At 38.3% G+C, this 21542-nt stretch overlaps 1 pseudogene; it reads left to right on the top strand.

Moving 5' to 3' along the window:
- The first annotated feature begins 11206 nt into the window (after positions 1-11206).
- Positions 11207-21542, top strand: part of LOC114688018 — a 38199-nt pseudogene continuing 27863 nt past the window's right edge.

Raw genomic sequence — 21542 nt, 5'->3', positions numbered from 1 at the left:
AAGATTACCTATCTATCTGAAATATATCTATGTATACCTAGAAGACTTAACTAACATGGCTACAAATATGATTATCATAGATGACTAATTATTAATCTATTTTTTAATTATCCATTACAATTTTAAATGAGTTATATAAACACAATACCTCAAACAAGAATAGAAATATATATATATATATACAGTACAACAAAATTAACTTCAAGCCTGCATCAACGAACCAAAATTTATACCAATGTAAAACATTTTAAACATAAACTAAAATCTATACCAATGTAAAACATTTTAAACATAAACTAAAATCTATACCAATGTAAAACATTTTAAACAAGTTGTTCTTTAAAAGTAGGTTCATTAATCTACCCTTTTATCTTATCATCTCCATATCCTATATATCCATATCATATCCCCTTTTCTTTTTTAGAAAGAGATCACATTTATAATCAACCTGTTTTAAATAAAAATATTGGTTTTTCTTTGTCCCACACCAGAGGGCTCTTCTGATTTGGGACACAAGAATCACTTAACCATTTTTTTTTTTAAAGCAATATGTCTGGGTTTAGAGGGGGAGTGAGCCAATTCCACCTCTAAAGCCAGCTTGGTATATTTGGGAATTTGGGCGTAGCATCTCTTACTACTTCCTGCTGGAGGGGGCGCTGTATCTTATGGGGATGCAAAGAAAATTTTAGACCTATGGGGTAGTCCGTGAGGCTGTATTGTGTGAACCAGTTGCCTTGAAACCGATCTGGATGATGGATCATCTGGGCCATGGTGTCATCGGAGTCCTTTCAGGGGGTCTTGGCTGGTGAAACCTGATGTATCTTAATCTGGAACAAGTCCACAGCCTCTGGCTTTCTGTGGAAACAAAAGCAGAACCTCTTTCCCAAAGTAACATATCCTTATATCCAAATTTTGAAGTCAAGGTACCTTTAAAATATACATTTTGGCATAACTCAACAGGTTTTGTAATCAAATGTTTTTCTTTAGTTATGAATATCAAAGAGAACATAATCCAGATTCTCTGTGTGGTAGCCATCTTTATGTGGCTTATGTTTTATATTACCTTGAGCCTTGAGCCTATTGCTTTAAACTGTACCATTGTAAGCCTGAAACGGCGGTGTGGCTGCTGGCTCCGCCCACTTCAGCTTCCCAACATGGCAGTGGTACGTTTTCCGCCAACTCTGGGAGTCATCAAGTCTCAGAAATAGTGGGTCTAAGCTTTTATCAAAGCAGCGTGTAGCCCAGAAACCTTTTTTTTTTTTTTTTTTTTTTTAAATACTAGTAAAGACTAAATCTACCACACAGCTTAATTTGCCGCTGGCAGATGCCTCATTTCCGCCATACTGCCGGTCAAACGCACCCGCCAGGAACCCGCCAGTGTCCAAACTTGCGTTTTGCCGTATCTAGCTGCCCGTATGAGACAAGAAGCAGGAACCTTGTTTTGGCTCTGTTTAGAATTGGTTATTAAATATTCTCAGGTTTAAGGTGGAAACTCGAGCCGAAGACTAGATAGTCGTAATTTCCTCAGTTATGATAAAAGATAAGTTAGCTATAAAACCTTAAACTCACAAATATAAGATAGATAGGACATCTTCTTTAACTATAATTCTTGCTCGGTAATTGTTTTGTTATATGTAATTTTACCATGTTAAAGTTAAAACCTTCCTTTTTTAAAAAAAAGAAGAAAGGGGAAGTGCTGTGGATATCACTCTATGTAAATAAAACACTGATGGCCAATGACCAGGCAGGAAGTATAGGCGGGACAGAGAGAGGAGAATTGGGGAAACAGGAAGAAGGAGGAGAGAGACTGCAGCCACCGCCAGGAGAAGAGCATGTAGAGACGCCGGTAAGCCAACAGCCACGTGGCAAGCTATAGATTTATAAAAATGGGTTAATTTAAGATAAAAGAACAGTTAGCAAGAAGCCTGCCATGGCCATACAGTTTATAAGTGATATAAGCGTCTGAGTGATTATTTTATAAGTGGATTGTGGGACTGTGGGGCTTGGGGAACCTGGAGAGAAGCCCTCCAGCTACATATAAATTATCATTATATGGTTGATATTTTACTAAGTGACTCAAGTGCAGATACTTTAGAAAGAATGTTTGAAGAGGTAAAGAAAATTTTGCCTTGGTGGGGATTACCAATTGTTCCTGAAAAGATAAGAAGAAGACATTCTATTAATTATTTAGGATATAAAATAAGTCTACAAAAATTAGACCCCAAATGGTGCAAATTATGAGAGATCGACTACAGACACTTAATGACTTTGAAAGGTTATTTGGAGACATTTCTCATCCACAATCTATTGTTGGGGTAAAAAAATGATGAACTGAATAACTTGTTCAAAATCTTAGAAGGTGATAAGGACTTAAATAGTCCAAGAGAATTATCACCTTAAGCTGAGAAAGAATTGTCCTTGTTAGAAATGAAAGTACATGAAGGACATGTGGATCATAATGATCCAAAGCTGGATTGCATTTTGGTTATTTTACCATCTAGGCATTCTCCTACAGGAATACTAATGCAGAGGGAAAATATTATATTGGAATGGATATTTTTACCAAGTTACCTGAATAAAAAATTAAAAACTTATGTGGAAAAAATGTCTGATTTGATTTGGAAAGGAAAATTGAGACTTTGTCATCTAGCAGGAATAGACCCAGCAGAAATTGTCATACCTTTAACTAAAGAGGACATTGAAAAATTATGGACAGAAAGTGACACTTGGCAAAGAGCTTGCCGTAATTTTTTTTTTTTTTTGGAATTAACAGCAAATAGCCCAAAAGTGATAGAATTGATCTTATAAAGAGATCTGATTGTATCTTGCCTCAAATTGTAGGCAAAAAATCCTTATCTGGAGTTCATACATTTTGTACAGATTCCAAAAAACAAGGAAAGGCAGGTTACAAATCAGAAAATTTAAGTAAAGTGGTTCAAATTCCTTATACGTCACTTCAAAAATCGAAAGTGTATGCTATTCTGTTAGTATTAATGGATTTTTCAGAACCTCTCAACATAGTTACTGATTCTCAGTATGCTGAAAGAGTGGTATTACATATTGAGACTGCAGAGTTTATCCCTGATGCTACAGAATTAAATTCACTATTTATTCATTTGCAAGATACAATCAGGAAAAAGAGTCATCCTGTGCATATAACTCACATCTGATCCCATACTGGTCTGCCAGGCCCCTAGCACCAGGTAATTATGAAATTGATGAATTATGGATAGGAAATATGCTGAAGGCCTCAGAATTTAAGAAAAAACATCATGTCAATCGTGAGGTTTAAAAAAGGATTTTTCCATAACCTGGCAACAAGTCAAAGAAATAGTAAAGAAATGTCCTACTTCTTCCTTCTACAATCAGACGCCATTACCAGCAGGATGTAACCCAAAGGGTACTCAGAGGCATGAAATCTGGCAGATGGACGTGTTTCACTTTGTGGAATTTGGAAAATTGAAATATGTACACTATACCATCCATATTTATTCAGGAATTCAATGGGCAACTGCTTTGAGTTCTGAAAAAGCTGATTCTGTAATCACTCATTTGCCAGAAGTTATGGCCATCATGAGTGTATCTGCACAAATTAAAACTGACAATGCTCCAGGATATGCATCTGTTAAAATGAAACAGGTTTTTTTTTTTTTTTTTTTGCTTATTACAATATAAAGCATATTATAGGTATACAACATAATCCTACAGGTCAAGCAGTTATAGAAAGATCAAACAGAACTCCAAAGGACATGCTAAATAAACAGAAAGCGGTAACAAAAAGCCCCCAGAAATAGACTGCATAATGCTCTATTTATATTGAATTTTCTCAATGCCAATGAGAAAAGAACAACAGCTGCGGAGAGACATTGGATAATAGAAAAAAAAAAAAACCTATAGAATTAAATCATCCTATATACTTCAAGGATGTGCTGACCTCAGAATGGAAACCAGGATATGTGTCACATTGGGGACGAGGTTTTGCTTTTGTTTCTACAGGAGAAGATAAGTTGTGGGTACCATCAAAATTGATAATGGTTCTATTTGAACAAGAGAGACCTCTTAATTAGAGGAGGTGATATTTCATCAACCAGCATGAACATCCAATTTAAACTAACTTATACCAGCAACCCATGCCTTTTCATTTAATCAGATAAAAACTTGCCAAAAAGCAACATCCCCAAAATTAGTCTTGGGGATAGGTTTTTGTTTTTGTCTTTTAGGTGAATGAAGGCTAAGGAATCTGAAGAACACTGGACAAATGAGACAACTGAAGAAAAAGTACAAATCATCTATCCCAGGAAACAGAGTAAAACGGCCTATTGGTATATCATCTATAAAATTTTATAAGTCTTCCTAAATGTTTTTTTGTGATCTTCTGTAATGAAATTTAACACTATTGGTCTTCTAATAGTCCCAGTTCAAGTAAAATTTAAAGCTGGCTTTTGAGTTGCAGAATGGCTCTCTCTTTCTTTAAACTCAAGCATATTGTTAAAAAGAAAATGCAAACTCCCTGTATCATGCCAGAAGAAAAGAACCATCTTTTGCTATGGGACAGGAGGAAAACCAAATTAATTAGGAGATTATTCTATTACTATTCTCAACTCTTTGTTTCTATTCTGATTCTTTAAACTTTTTTAAAATATGAATTTTATATCAAAAGATTAATATATATATATATATATATATATACATTTTAAACTTTGTTAAGATATGAATGGTCGCCGGGCGGTGGTGGCACATGCCTTTAATCCCAGCACTCGGGAGGCAGAGCCATGTGGATCTCTGTGAGTTCGAGGCCAGCCTGGGCTACCAAGTGAGTCCCAGGAAAGGCGCAAAGCTACACAGAGAAACCCTGTCTCGAAAAAACAAAACAAAAAACAACAACAAAACAAAACAAAACAAAACAAAAAGATATGAATGGTCATATAGAGTACTAACTAATTCTAAAAAAAAAAGTCTTCAATTAGCTGCATATATATGTCTTTGTTTTCCAGTATCTAATCAGTTTTCTGCAGGAAATCACGGCCAGGCCTAATATCAACTGAAGTCTCCAGGAAGAAGATGGGCCCCACAACAACAACAACAATTCCACAGGGACAATAATAATATCACTAAGCTGACAAACATCATCTACAGATCAGATTTGGACTACAAAGTGCTCAGAGCAATTTTGAGAGGGCTGGCTGAGATGATCCAATTTCAAAGACTACTTGAATCAGGACTTGAGATAAACCTTGAACTTTGGCATTATGCACAGACTGGACAAGAAAGAACATAGCTACCTTTCCTAAAATTTGACAAGTAACCCAAAATTTTCTTTTCAGAATAAAGATACCTTCGCCCATACCCAGCAGGAAGCAATTTTAAGAATATGACACCCACATTCCCAAAGAGCTGGTGTGGGGCGGGTGTTTTTTTTTTGGCCTTTTAATGGCTTTTGCATCTGGGATAATTTTCATTGTTTAGGAGGGTTGGTTACAAGTTGTTGTTAAGGATTAGAAAAAGGCTAAGCAAAGGAGATTAGATTTAAGATTATTGTTTAAAAAAAAGAAGAAAAAAGACAATTACTAGTTTTAAATACTTTACATTGGATTGGATTTTTTATATTTTATACAAATTATACATATTAGAACTGATATTGTTAGAAAATGCTACATGTATATTTCTAATTTTGTTCAAGATAGTGTACTTATACCATTCATTTAAAAATGTAATGCAAATTGCTATTTCTTGAATGTTATTATTACCAACTTTTTGGATGTAAAGAAATGAAAGTTAGTAGTTAGACATTATAATAGAACTTGTAGTCATATTAGGTATGTTTTCAAGATTGAGCAGATATATTTTAGGTAGACAGGTCATCTTCAAACCCTTCAGAGATCTACAGAATATGGCATTTAAAATGTTTTAATAACTTAGAAAACTTTTTTTTGTTATGACTATGAGACATGTTGGCTCCTGGCAGTACCAATCTACTTCAGAGAAAATATGGACATTGAAGAAACTGCATATGGAGTTAACTTTCATTGTGGCAAAAGTTAGCCACTGGACAACAAAGTATCCTTGAATCAACTGCTGATAACAGAACAAAATGGACAGAGAGGACATGAAACAAAGGACTACTGATTCTTGCCAAAACAAGTGTGGTTATGGCTTTTTCAAAAGGCATCTTCTGAGGCCAGGACAATATGGCACCATCCCTGAAGTGGCTTTTGCAATCTGGAAAAGGTACAGCTGCCTTTTCTTCAAAAGCAGCTGAACAGGCAGTGGGCTGATGGCTTCTGACGTACAGTGGAACAGCAGCTGAAACATTTATTCTTGAAGAGTAACTAAACTCACACCTCTCAATAGTAGACTGGCATTTAATAGAATGATATGGAGAAGAACAGGATGCTGAGATGATGCCACACATACACACTCATAGCCAAGAAGAATGGACAGCTTAATTTAAAAAACATCAATGATTTCCAGAATTTAAAATCCTGAATCATGACATGACACTAGTAAAATTCAGGTGTTTCTGGTACATGGACTGCTCTCACCCAATGTGAAGTCGAACTATTGACCTTGTGTACATCCTACTTCACAAATGAGTCTGTCAGATACACTAAGCCTATAGGCTGAAGATGATGCCCTTAACACTACGGAGAAACCTCAGGTGACTGTCCAGGCAACTGGCTGTTTCTGCCAACTCACATTTTTTTTTGGAAGCTGCTTGCATGCACTTCCTGTTTTTATTTTTTATTAGGTAATATTTTTTCCTTCTTGGGTCTCTGAGGGAGTTGAAGATTAGTTAGTTATAGGGCCAGATTAGTTAGTTATACTTGAAGATTAGTTAGGATAGAAAGTGAATTAGGTACATTTTGGACTTACCAAAATAGGATAGATAATGCAATTATTTTCTCTGAATTTGTCAAATACAAATGGACTAGACATTGTTTAGGTATTTATTACTTGTATATATGGTATATAGTTATTGTACTTTTGTATAGTTTTTATGTTATAACCTTTTTCCTTTTTTATTAAAATAGAAAATGGGAAATATGGTGGTATTTTATTTGTACTAAAATGTCATTTTATTTGTATGTTAATAAATAAAGTTGCCTGGGGGGTCAGAGCTAATAGCAAGCCATAGCAGAAAGTGGGCAGTGGTGTTGCATGCCTTTAATCCCAGCTCTTGGTAGGCAGAGCTAGGTGGATCTCTGTGTGTTTAAGGATACTGCCATCATGGAAACACACACCTATGGTGCTATTCTATTTGTACTGAAATGTGATTTTAATTGTATATTAATAAAGTTGCCAGGGGGTCAGAGCTATTATAGCCATAGCAAGAGCATGGCAGTGGTGGTGCATGCCTTTAATCCCAGCACTTTGTAGACAGAGCTAGATAGGTCTCTGTATGTTCAGGGATATAGCCAGCATTGGAGACATACACCTTTAAGACCTGGAGGGCTGTACTTACAGGCAGTGACGAGGCAGTCATGTGTTTGGGTTTATAACCAATGAGAAGGCAGAACAGAAAGACAATGTAAAGACATACACACAGGAAGTAGGTCTCTTTTGGAGAAGTAGGAGCACTGCAGGAGGAAGGGTAAGATTTTAGTTCTGAGCTCTGACCTCTTGGCTTTCTCTTTTACATTGGTTCTGTGTTTCTTATTTAATAAGATGGTTGGTTACATCTACACATGCCTTTAATCTCAATACCGAACATAGAAGACCTGGAGTTCTGAACAGACAGGCAGTGACGAGGAGGTCATGTGTTTGGGTTTGCAACCAGTGAGAAGGCAGAATAGAAAGTCTATAAAAAAGACAGACATGAAGTAGGTCTCTTGCTGAAGAGGACAGCAGCAGTGAAGGGTAAGATTTTTAGCTCTGACCTCTTGGGCTTTCATCTCTGCATTTGCTCTGTGTTTTGTATTTAACAAGATCGTTCATCTACAACTAAGTTATACCTAGGGGTTGTGGATGGTAGTAGTCTTTATCAGAAACCATTTCTCGGTTAGGCTGCCACATTATAAAGAAGTGTGTTGTGTGATAATTTTGTTTGTGTTATGACAAATAAAGCTTGCCTGGAGATCAGAGGGCAGAGTTTGCCACTAGTGTAACCATAGAGGCCACGTGGTGGTGGCACACACCTTTAATCCCAGCACTTGGGTGTCAGAGAGAGAAAGTGATAAGGCAGGGCAGAGACAGGATTTTTGTTGTTTAGGCTGGAGGATCCAGAGAGGTAAGAAGTCATTGGTGGCTGCTCCTATGTTTACCTGATCTTTCAGGTTATTACCCTGATATCTGACTCCTGGCTTTGATTGATAAGACTAATTAGGTTCATACTTCAGAAGTGAATTTTTAAAACTACTGCTGTGTTGAGACAATCTGTCATTAAATAACCTTGGCTTGTCTTATACTTGTTTGTGTGGCTCAGAATGTCCTTTAAACTTGTGACAGTATTCCTGCCTCAGCCTCACAAGTGCTAGGCTATGAAATATAGTACCAAGCTGGGAAACAATTTTAAACTGTTTTTGAGCCATGAGTTATTTGGGGAATCCAAGAGAGGCCATGTTTAGCTCTACCATGCCATGTACTCACATGCACACTGTATGTACTTTTGCACATATAGTTTCAGGGAGCTTTCTGTTTTTATAAAGGCCTTATCCCTAAAAGAAAATAGCTCCCATGTTAAGAAATCCATTCATAGGGTCTCATTCTTAGTGTTTTGTCTGAGGATGCCAGAAATTTATATATTCCAGCTAATGGAAACACCAGACAGTGATGTATAAGGCAAAATCGCTAAAGAGTTCATATGGTGATATTTTATTTGTGCTGAAATGTGATTTTATTTGTATGTTAATAAATAAAGTTGCCTGGGGGTCAGAGCTAATAACAATTCATTTATCTGAAGTCTGGCAGTGATAGCACATGCCCTTAATTCCGATCACATAACAGGCAGAATCTCTGTGTGTTCAAGGACACAGCCAACATGGATACACATGCCTTTAATCTCAATACCAACCATAAAGACCTGGAGGTCTGTATAGACAGGCAATGATGAATAGGTCATATGGTTGGGTTTACAACCAATGATAAGGCAGAACAGAAAGTCAATAAAAATACAGACACACAAGAATTAGATCTTTTTCTGAAGGGAAGGATGAAAGCAACAGCAAGGGGTAAGAAGGTGGTCTTAGCTCTTGGCTGCTGCTCAATCTCTGGGCTTTTAACTCTGCATTTGACTCTGTGTTTCTTATTTAATAAGACCATTCAAAATTACATGTACATTTGGTGCCCAATGTGGCAAGAATTCATTAAAAACTGTCCAGGGGCCTGGCTCTTTGGCTCCCCAGTTTGGCTCAGTGGCCAGGCTCCCCAGCTCTGCCCAGCTCAGGGTGGCCTGGTGCCCTGACTTGGCCAAAGTTTACAGGCCCCAGGCCCAGCTACCGGTCCAGCTGCACTCTACTGTAGTTGCAGGAACTACATGCAGCTGCAGCTGGAGATGCTTGTGGGCAAATCAACAACTCACATGGCCGGAGCTTAAGGAAGCTGGAGCCCAGGCTCAACTAGGCTCAAGAGGGAATGCATGGCTGGATTTCAGCTTTTAGCCAGAACACATGGCTACATTTGCTTGCTTGTTTTCTTTTCTCTTTCTTTCTTTCTTTCTTTCTTTCTTTCTTTCTTTCTTTCTTTCTTTCTTTCTTTCTTTCTCTCTCTCTCTCTCTCTCTCTCTCTCTCTCTCTCTCTCTCTCTCTCTCTCTTGATTCCCATCTTGGACACTAGTAGCTATTTTGAAATTCCCTCAGGTTTCTACTGTTCTATGCAGACTTGGTAAGTCAATTAAGATATCAGATATTTTAAAGGGAAAAATTACTTAAAAGAGAAGTTTTTTTTCCACTAAAAAAGGGTATTATGTGGACAATAGAAGAGAATTAAACTTTGTTTGATAAAATTTTAAGCAGTCTGAAAATGGAACAACTATATGAGAAGATTAATGTTGATGGGATGTACATTACACCCATTATGCATATTATTACTTTCCTTATCTTTATTTTACTATTTAAAAATATAGTGGATTTGCCGGGCGGTGGTGGCGCACGCCTTTAATCCCAGCACTTGGGAGGCAGAGCCAGGCAGATCTCTGTGAGTTCGAGGCCAGCCTGGGCTACCAAGTGAGCTCCAGGAAAGGCGCAAAGCTACGCAGAGAAACCCTGTCTCGAAAAACCAAAAAAAAAAAAAAAAAAAAAAAAAAAATAGTGGATTTAAGTGCCAGGATAAAAGCTTTAGAGAAACCTGTTAAAATGAATTATAGAGAAATTCAGACTCAGACAGAAGAATTTAAGGTGAAATTATTTTAGGATTAGATTATGAAGTTACAGAAAGAAAGCCTATTTTGAAACAACTACCCTTAATTTATCCGGTAACTGTACAGCAGCTACCTGGTCAAGTGAATGTACAAAATAATTGTAAAACCAATTGAAATGTTGGATTTAAGAAGGTTTAAGGAGGCAATAGTATCTTATGGCATGCATCCCCTTTTGTAAAGCAAATGTTAAGCTCCTGGTCAACTTATAATAAGATGATTCCACAGGAATGGAGAGAGCTGGTAAATGCTGTCCTGGAATCTGGGGCCCAGTTGAAGTGGCATATGTGGTTCAGAGATGAAGTTATAACCATAGAATATCAATGGAGGGCTAGTGGTGTGCCAGTCTCCCAGGATCAGCTTGTTGGAGAAGGCCAATATGCTGAAATACAAACACAATGTTTATATGGTAACCAAATCCTAATTCTATGTCCAATGGCAGCCTTGAATGCATGAGACACAATTGAGGAAGCAGGAAAGAAAACTGAGTCATTCACAAAAGTTATACAGGGCTCAAAAATCCTTCATGGAATTCTTACAAAGACTGACATCAGCAGTTAATAGAATGGTCCTGAATTCAGAAGTTAGCCAAATAATAATAAAATCTTTGGCCTTTGAGAATGTGAATGAAGCATGCAAGAGAATAATCAGGCCATTAAAGGCAAGATATGCACCCTTGGAAGATTGGATTAGAGACAGTTAATGTTGAATATCATGGCCATGATGATATATGGGTAGGAGAAGCAATTTCAAGAGGTTTGAAAAATATCAGATGTTTTGGATGTGGAAAGCAAGGACATTTGAAAAGGGACTGTAAACAGGGCATTCCCAGAAACAATGTTTCATCAAGGAACAATGGCAACAGAATGCCCCTTCTGTCTGGAGTATGCAAAAGGTGTGGTAAGGGAAAACACTGGACCAACAAATGTAGATCAACAAGGGACAGGCAAGGTAATCCTTTGCCTCGGTCCTCCAGAAACTCCCAGAAGGGCCTCAGGCAGGACCCCACAGCAAATCAAGTTCAGACCTTTCCTGCAGTCATAGAAGAAACCTCTACTCAGACCGATTAAATAAACAAATGCCTATTGGAATAAACCAGGCTGCTCAGGGTGATGTAACAGCTGAGACAAAGAGAACAAAAAATTCAGGACAAACCATAAAGAAAATTTTTTGGAAAACTTCTATAAATTTACAAAGACCAAAATTAACAATAAGAATAAATGTTGTTTTGTTGTCTGGTCTGGGAGACACAGGTGCTGACATGACCACAGCTGCACCAGAATTTTGGCATCCAACTTGGCCTCTTCAGGAGGTAAACATTCAGCTGTTAGGAATTGGAACATTATCTCAGGTGAAAGATAGTGCAAGATGGCTCAAAAGTATAGGTCCAGAAGGACAGAGAGGAAAATTAAAACCATATGTGGCTAACATAGCTCTGAACCTATGGGGTCGAGACCTGTTACAACAATGAAATACTCAGATTAGCATCCCTCCAACCTCAGAAATAAATCATAAACTAGCACATGTTTCTGAAAGAAATATTAGAAGGTATTATTCTAATGAGCCATCCAGACTGTACAAGAACACGGCACAATAACTGATGATCTTCTAAAGACACCAACATCTCTACATTTGAAAATTTTAACAGACAAGCCTATATGGATTCAGCAATGGCTTTTAATAACAGAGAAACTCCAGGCTTTAGAAGAGCTGGTAGAAGAGCAGTTAAATTCTCAGCATATTGAAAAATCAAACAGCCCTTGGAATTCTCCTGTATATGTTATTAAAAAGATATCTGGTAAATGGAGAATGGTAACAGACCTTAGAGCAATTAACAAAGTAATTCAGCCAATGGTCTCTCTACAATCTGGAATACCTTTGCCTACTGTTACCAAAAGGATGGCCTCTCATAGTTATTGATTTAAAAACTGTTTCTTTTCAGTACACTTAGAAGAAAAAGACAGAGAAAAATTTGCCTTCATGGTTCTGACATATAATAATTCTCAATCAGTTAAGAGATATGAATGGAGGGTCCTCTCACAGGGAATGTTGACTAGCCCAACCCTGTGCCAATATTTTATACAACAGCCTTTGGAAGTGATACATAAACAATTTCCTAAATCTATAATTTAACATTATATGGATGATATTTTACTAGCTGACTCAAATGCAGATACCTTAGAAAGAATGTTTGAAGAAGTAAAGAAAATTTTGCCTTGCTGGGGATTACCAATTGCTCCTGAAAAGATACAAAGAAGAGATTCTATTTATTATTTAGGATATAAAATAAGTCTACAAAAATTAGCCGCCAAAAGGTGCAAATTAGGAGAGACCGATTATGGACTCTTAATGACTTTCAAAGATTATTTGGAGACATTTCTCATCTATGATCTATTGTTGGCGTAAAAAACAATGAACTGAATAACTTGTTCAAAACTTTAGAAGGTGACAAGGACTTAAATGGTCCAAGAGAATTATCACCTGAAGCTGAGACAGAATTGGCCTTGGTAGAAAAGAAGGTACACGAAGGACATATGGATCTAGATCAATGCAAACCTGGATTGCATTTTGGTTATTTTACCCTTTAGGCATTCTCCTACAGAATTTTTTTTTTTTTTTTTTTTTTTTTTTGGTTTTTTGAGACAGGGTTTCCTCTGTGTAGCTTTGCGCTTTTCCTGGAACTCACTTGGTAGCCCAGGCTGTCCTTAAACTCAAAGAGATCCTCCTGGCTCTGCCTCCCAAGTGCTGGGATTAAAGGTGTGTGCCACCACCACCTGGCCCTCCTACAGGAATTTTAATGTGGAAGATGTACTGGAATGGATGTTTTTACCAAATAGACCAAGTAAGAAATTAAAACATGTGGAAAATACCTCTGACTTTATTTTAAAAGGAAAATTGGGACTTCGTAAATTAGCAGGAATAGACCCAGCAGAAATTGTTGTACTTTTTTTTTTTTTTTTTTTTTTTTTGGTTTTTCGAGACAGGGTTTCTCTGTGTAGCTTTGCACCTTTCCTGGAACTCACTTGGTAGCCCAGGATGGCCTCGAACTCACAGAGATCCGCCTGGCTCTGCCTCCCGAGTGCTGGGATTAATAGACCAAGTAAGAAATTAAGAACATGTGGAAAATACCTCTGACTTTATTTTAAAAGGAAAATTGGGACTTCGTAAATTAGCAGGAATAGACCCAGCAGAAATTGTTGTACTTTTAACTAAGGAGGAAATTGAAAAATTATGGGCAGAAAGTGAAGCTTGGCAAACAGCTGATTCTGCAATCATGCATTTGCTGGAAGTTATGACAATGATGTGTATACCTGCACAAATTAAAACTGACAATGCTCCAGCATATGTCTCTGGTAAAATGAAACATTTTCTTGCTTGTTACAATATAAAGCATATTACAGGTATACCACATAATCCAACAGGCCAAATAGTCATAGGAAGATCAAACAGAACTCTAAATTATATGTTAAATAAACAGAAAGGGGTAATAAAACCCCCCTGAAATAGACTGCATAATGCTCTATTTACTTTGAATTTCCTCAATGCCAATGAGAAAAGAAAAACAGCTACAGAGAGACACTGGATAATAGAAAAAACTGCAGAATTAAATCAACCTATATACTTTAAGGATGTGCTGACCTCAGAATGGAAACCAGAATATGTGTTACATTAGGGATGAGGTTTTGCTTTTGTTTCTACAGGAAAAGATAAGTTATGGATACCATCAAAATTGATAAAGGTTCTATTTGAACAAGTGAGACCTCTGAATTAGGATGGTGATAGTTCATCAACCAGCATGACCATCCAAGTTAAATTAACTTATACTATTAACACATGCCTTTTCATTTAATCAGATATAACTTGCCAAAAAGAAACATCCCCAAAGTTAGCCTTGGGGAAAAGTTTTTGTTTTTGTCTTTTAGGAGAATGAAGGCTAAGGAATCTGAAGAACACTGGACAAAAGAGGCATCTTAATAAAAAGTACAAATCTTCTATAAAAAAAGTCCCCCCAAAAGAGTAAAATGGCCTATTGTTAAATCATCTATAAAATTTTATAAGTCTTTCTAAATGTTTGTTTTTGCTTTCTCTAAAGACATTCAACGCTATTGGTCTTCTAATAGTCCCAGTTCAATTAAAATTTAAAGGTGGTTTTGGAGTTGGAGAATGACTATCTCCTTCTTTACACCCAAGCATGTTGTTAAAAGGAAAATGTAAACTCTCTGTATCATTCCAGAAGAAAAGAGCCATCTTCTGATATGGGACAGAAGAAAAACCAAAAAAAAACCAAAAACCAAAACAAAAAAAAAAATTTAAGGGACTATTCTATTACTACTAATAATTTTAATTCTTAGATTCTATTCTGATTCTTTAAATTTTCTTAAAGTATGAATTTTATATCAAAATTTATAATATTTATATATATGTATATTTTATTTTATTTTTATTTTACAATACTATTCAGTTCTACATAATAGCCACAGATTCCCTTGTTCTCTCCCTGCCTGCCCCCCTCCCCTTCCCCCCAGCACACACCCCATTCCCACCTCCTCCAGATCAAGGTCTCCCCCTAGGACTGAGATCGACCTGATAGACTCAGTCCAGGCAGGTCCAGTCCCTTCCTCCCAGACAGAGCCAAGCATCCCTGCATAAGTCCCAGGTTTCAAACAGCCAACTCATGCAACGAGCCCAGGACCTGGTACCACTGCCTAGATGCCTCCCAAACAAATCAACCCAATCAACTGTCTCACCTATTCAGAGGGCCTGATCCAGTTGGGGGCCCCTCAGTTCATAGTTCATGTGTTTCCATTCATTTGGTTATTTGTCCCTGTGCTTTATCCAACCTTGGTTTCAACAATTCTTGCTCATATAAACCCTCCTCTTTCTCACTAATTAGACTCCCAGCGCTCCACCAGGGGCCTAGCCATGGATGTCTGCATCCAGATTCCTCAGTCCTTGGATGGGGTTTATGGCACAACTATTAGGGTGTTTGGCCATTCCATCACCAGAGTAGGTCAGTCCCAGCTGTCTCTTGACCATTGCCAGCAGTCTTTTGTGGGGGTATATTTGTGGATTTCTGTGGGCCTCTTTAGCTCTTTGTTTCTTCCTTTTCTCATGTGGTCTTCATTTACCATGGACTCCTATTCCTTGTTCTCCCTCTCTTTTCTTGATCCAGCTAGGATCTCCCACTCTCTTTCTCTTGACCCTTGCCCTTCATTTCTCCCACTCATCAAAATGACCAACAGTCCAATTGAGAAATGGGCTTTAGAACTAAACAGAGAATTCTCAACAAAGGAAACTCAAATGGCTGAAAGACATTTAAAGAATTGCTCAACATCCCTAATCATCAGGGAAATGAAAATCAAACAAGTCTGAGATACCACCTTATGCATGTCAGAATGGCTAAGATCAAAAACAGTGAAGACACTTTATGCTGGAGAGGATGTGGAACTAGGGGAACTCTCCTCCATTGCTGGTGGGAATGCAAGCTTGTACAACCACTTTGGAAATCAATATGGCGTTTTCTTAGAAAAATGGGAATCAATCTCCCCAAGATCCAGCTATACCACTCTTGGGCATATACCCAAGAAATGCTCAATCATACCTCAAAAGCACTTGCTCAGCTATGTTCATATCAGTATTGTTTGTAATCGCCAAAACCTGGAAACAACCTAGATGCCCTTCAACTGAAGAATGGATAAATAAATTGTGGCACATATACACAATGGAATACTACTCAGCAGAGAAAAACAATGACATCATGAAGTTTGCAGGCAAATGGATGGATCTAGAAAAAAAATCATCCTGAGTGAGGTAACCCAGACTCAGAAAGACAAATATGGTATGTACTCACTCATAGGAAGATGCTAAATGTGGAACAAGGATGACTGGACTGCTACTCACATCACCAGTAATGCTACCTGGAAAACGAGACCCCAAGAAAGACACAGAGAAATGGATGAGATTTATATACATGTATATTTTAAACTTTGTTAAGATATTTATGGTCATGTAGACTACTAACTAATTCTAGAAAAAAGGCTTCAATTAGCTGCCTACAAATGTCTTTGTGTTTGAGTCTTTATCGGTTTTCTGCAGGACATTATGGCCAAGCCTAACATCAAATTGAAGTCTCCCTGAAGAAGATGGAGCCCTACAACAATAAAATTTCCATGTGGACAATTATAATATCACTAAACTGACAAGCATCATCTACAGATCAGATTTGGACTACAAAGTGCTCAGAGCAATTTTGAGATGGCTAGTTGAGATCATCTGATTTCACAGACTACTTGAATAAGGATTTGAGATAAGCCCTGAACTTTGGCATTATGCACAGACTGGACAACAAAGGACATAGCTACCCAAGAATTTGACAAGTAACCCAAAATTTTCTTGTCAGAATAAAGATACCTTCACCCATACCCAGCAGGAGGCAATTTTAAGAATACCACACTCACATTCCCAAAGAGGTAGTGTGGGGTGAGTGGTTTTTTTTTTGGTCTTTTAATGAGTTTTGGGTCTGGGATAATTTTCATTGTTTAGGAGGGTTGGTTACAAGTTTTTGTTAAGGGTTAGGAAAAGGACTAAGCATAGGAGATTAGATTTAAGGTTCTTGTTTTTAAAAAAAAGATATGTAGAAATGGTAGAACAGAGGGTAGATTATTGAATCTACTTGAAAAAATAAAGAGAAGATATAGATATGATATAGATAAAATGATAGATTATTGAGTCTGGGTTACCTCACTCAGGATGATTTTTTTCTAGATCCATCCATTTGCCTGCAAACCTCATGATGTCATTGTTTTTCTCTGCTGACTAGTATTCCATTGTGTATATGTGCCACAATTTATTTATCCATTCTTCAGTTGAAGGGCATCTAGGTTGTTTCCAGGTTTTGGCGATTACAAACAATGCTGATATGAACACAGCTGAGCAAGTGCTCTTGTGGTATGATTGAGCATTTCTTGGGTATATGCCCAAGAGTGGTATAGCTGGATCTTGGGGGAGATTGATTGCCAATTTTCTAAGAAAACGCCATATTGATTTCCAAAGTGGTTGTACAAGCTTGCATTCCCACCAGCAGTGGAGGAGAGTTCCCCTAGTTCCATATCCTCTCCAGCATAAAGTGTCTTCAATGTTTTTGATCTTAGCCATTCTGACATGCGTAAGGTGGTATCTCAGACTTGTTTGATTTGCATTTCCCTAATGATTAGGGATGTTGAGCAATTCCTTAAATGTCTTTCAGCCATTTGAGTTTCCTTTGTTGAGAATTCTCTCTTTAGTTCTATAGCCCATTTCTTAATTGGACTGTTGGTAGTATTGATGTCTAATTTCTTGAGTTCCTTATATATTCTGGATATCAGTCCTCTGTCAGAAGTGGGGTTGGTGAAGGCCTTCACACAATGGAATACTACTCAGCAGAGAAAAACAATGACATCATGAGGTTTGCAGGCAAATGGATGGATCTAGAAAAAGTCATCCTGAGTGAAGTAATCCAGACTCAGAAAGACAAACATGGTATGTACTCATTCAGGAGGATACTAGAGATGGAACAAGGATGACTGGACTGCTACTCACATCACCAGTGAGGCTACCTGAAAAACAGGACCCCCAAAAAGACACAAGGATCACCCAATGATAGAGAAATGGATGAGATCTACATGAACAACCTCAACATGAGTGGGAGTAATGAAGGGTGAGGGTCGAGGAAAAGAGAGCCTGTGGGAGCGGGAGATCCCAGCTGGATCAAGAACAGAGGGGGAGAACAAGGAATCTGAGACCATGGTAAATGAAGACCACATGAGAAAAGGAAGAAACAAAGTGCTAGAGAAGCCCACAGAAATCCACAAAGATACCCCCACAATAGACTGCTGGCAATGGTCGAGAGACAGCAGGGACTGACCTACTCTGGTGATGTGATGGTCAAACACCCTGATAGTCATGCCAGAAACCCCATCCAAGGACTGAGGAATCTGGATGCAGAGATCCACAGCTAGGCCCCCGGTGGAGCTCTGGGAGTCTAATTAGTGAGAAAGAGGAGGGTTTATATGAGTGAAAATTGTTGAAACCAAGGTTGGAAAAAGCACAGGGACAAATAGCCAAACAAATGGAAACACATGAACTATGAACCAAAGGCTGAGGGACCCCCAACTGGATCAGGCCCTCTGAATAGGTGAGACAGTTGTTTGGCTTGATCTGTTTGGGAGGCATCTAGGCAGTGGTACTGGTTCCTGTGCTCATTGCATTTGTTGGCTATTTGAAACCTGGGACTTATGCAGGGACGCTTGGCTCTGTCTGGGAGGAGGGGACTGGACCTGCCTGGGCTGAGTCTACCAGGTTGATCTGAGTCCTCTGGGAATTCTTTGCCCTGGAGGAGGTGGGAATAGGGGGTGGGCTCAGGGGAAAAGGAGGGGGCAGGAGGGAGGAGAACAAGGGAATCTGTGGGTGATATGTAGAACTGAATGGTATTGTAAAATAAAATAAAAGGGAAAAAAAGAAAGTGAATCAGACACATTTTTGGACTTACCAAAATAGGATAGATAATGGAATTATTTTCTCTGAGTTTATCAAATGCAAATGGACTAGACATTATTTAGGTATTTATTGCTTGTATAAATTATATATAGTTATTGTACTTATTGTATATAATTTTTCTTATATTAGTTATAACTTTTTTCCTTTTTTTCTTTTTATTAGCATAGAAGGGGAAATTTGGTAATATTTTATTTGTACTGAAATGTGATTTTATTTGTATGTTAATAAATAAAGTTCCTTGGGGGTCAGAGGTAATAACAAGCCATTTAGCAGAAGCCTGGCAGTGGTAGCATATGCCTTAATCCCAATCACATGACAGGCAGAATCTCTGTTTGTTCAAGGACACAGCCAACATGGAGACACATGCCTTTAATTGCAATACCAACCATAGGGAGATTGAGGTCTGTATAGACAGGTAACGATGAGAAGGTCATTGGGTTTACAACCAATGAGAAGGCAGAACAAGAACTCAATAAAAAGACACAAGAAGTAGATCTCTTTTTGAGGGCAAGGAGGACAGCGACAGTGAGGTGTAAGAAGGTGGTCTTAGCTCTTGGCTGCTGCTCAATCTCTGGGCTTTTAACTCTGCATTTGGCTCTGTGTTTCTTATTTAACAAGACAGTTCAGAATTACATCTACAAGTTCATTGCAGGGCTTCTCTCTTTCTAGCAGTAGAATATGAATATATATATTCCTGGGAAGTAGAATTATTTCCAAATGTACTCAGAGAGGTGGGTGGACATATTTTATTTCACTACTGAGGAAATTTGGTACCTGTCCTTGTCCTTCAGCAAAGATCTTGTATTTCATCTGAACTCAGGGCCTCATGCTTATATTTTAAGCCCTTTGCCAACTGAGCCTTCTCCCTAGCCACATTTGATTCACCTTGTAGCAGTCATGATTGTTTTATGTCTCTTCTTACCCTCTACTAGAACTGTATGTGGACAAGAGTGGGAGAAGTAGTCAAGGTTAACAAATCAGGGATAACTCTCTATTAAAATACTAGAAGGAGGCTATGATTCACCATTTCTCCAAACTGAATAACACAAATATATTTTTAAAAAGTGTGTGTTTGTGTTTTTTTATTTAAGAAAATTTTCCATTCATTCTGCTTATCAATCATAGATCCCCCTCTCCTCCCTCCTCACACTCCCCCCTAGCTTTCCCCCAGTCCATCCTCCATCCCCTCCTCCAAATAGGTAAGTGTTCCCATTAGGAATCAGCAAGGCCTGGAACATTCAGTTGAGGCAAGAACAAGCCCCTCCCCTCTGCATCAAGGCTGAGCAAGTTGTCCCATCATAGGTAATGGGCTCTAGAAAGTCAGCTCTTGCACCAGTGATAGATCCTGATCCCACTGCAAGGGGCCCCTCAAACAGACCAAGCTACACAACTGGAGACACATGCCTTTAATTGCAATACCAACCATAGGGAGATTGAGGTCTGTATAGACAGGTAACGATGAGAAGGTCATTGGGTTTACAACCAATGAGAAGGCAGAACAAGAACTCAATAAAAAGACCTAGTCCTGTCCCATGCAGGTTCCACAGCTGTCAGTCTAAATTTTGTGAGTTCCTATGAACTTGGTTCAATTGTCTCTGTAGATTTCCCCATCATGATCTTGACCCCCCCTTGCTCATATAATTCCTCTTCCCTCTCTTCTACTGGACTCCTGGACCTCTGCCTAGTGCTTGGCTGTGGATCTCTGTATCTACTTTTGTCAGTTATTGGATGAAGGCTCTATGATGGCAATCAGGGTATTCACCAATCTGATTACCAGGGTAGGCCAGTTCAGGCACCCTCTCCACTATTACTAGTAGTTTAAGGTAGGGTCATCCTTATAGATTCCTGAGAATTTCCATAGCATCAGGTTTCTCCCTATCCCCATGATGTGTTCCTCTATCAAGATATCTCTTTCATTCCTTTCTCCCAGCTTGACCATCCTGTTCCCTCATGTTCTCATGCCCCATCCCCTCCACTCTGTTGCCCCTCCCTCAGCCCATAATAACTTCTCAAAAAAATTGGGACTCAATCTACCTCAAGACCCAATGATACCACTCTTGGGCATATACCCAAGGGATGCTTAATCATGCCACAATAATGCTTAATTATGTTCATAGCAGCATTATTCATAATAGCCAGAACCTGGAAACAACCTAGATGCCCCTTATCTGATGAATGCATAAAGAAAATGTGGTACATATACACAATGGAGTATTACACAGCTGTAAGAAACAATAACATCATGAAATTTGCAGGTAAATGAATGGCACTGGAAAATATGATCCTGAGTGAGGTAACCCAGACAAAGACAGACAAATATGGTATCTCACTCACTCATAAGTGTATACCAGACATAAAGCAAAGGATAAACAGTCTTCAACCTTCAGCTCTGTAGAAGCTGGATAATAAGGAGGACCCTAAGAGGGATGCATGGATCATCCTGGGAAGGAAAAATAGATGAGATATCCATGTGTGTTTGTATTTAAGACCATGTTTCTAGGCTCTTGCAAAAAATCCATGTGTATGGTATGCCCCAATGGGTCCACATTCAAAGATTTAAGGTAGGTTACACAATGGAACATCTAATTATATACTTCATAAGGTCCACAATCCTCTTAAAACATTGGGATATGAGGGTTATCTGATGTCTCCAACT

The sequence above is a fragment of the Peromyscus leucopus genome, chromosome X (genome assembly GCF_004664715.2).
Source record: "Peromyscus leucopus breed LL Stock chromosome X, UCI_PerLeu_2.1, whole genome shotgun sequence".
NCBI classification, from domain to species: Eukaryota; Metazoa; Chordata; class Mammalia; order Rodentia; family Cricetidae; genus Peromyscus; species Peromyscus leucopus.
The sequence above is the reverse complement of the archived record's forward strand: the minus strand, read 5'-3'. Positions and strand labels throughout refer to the sequence as shown.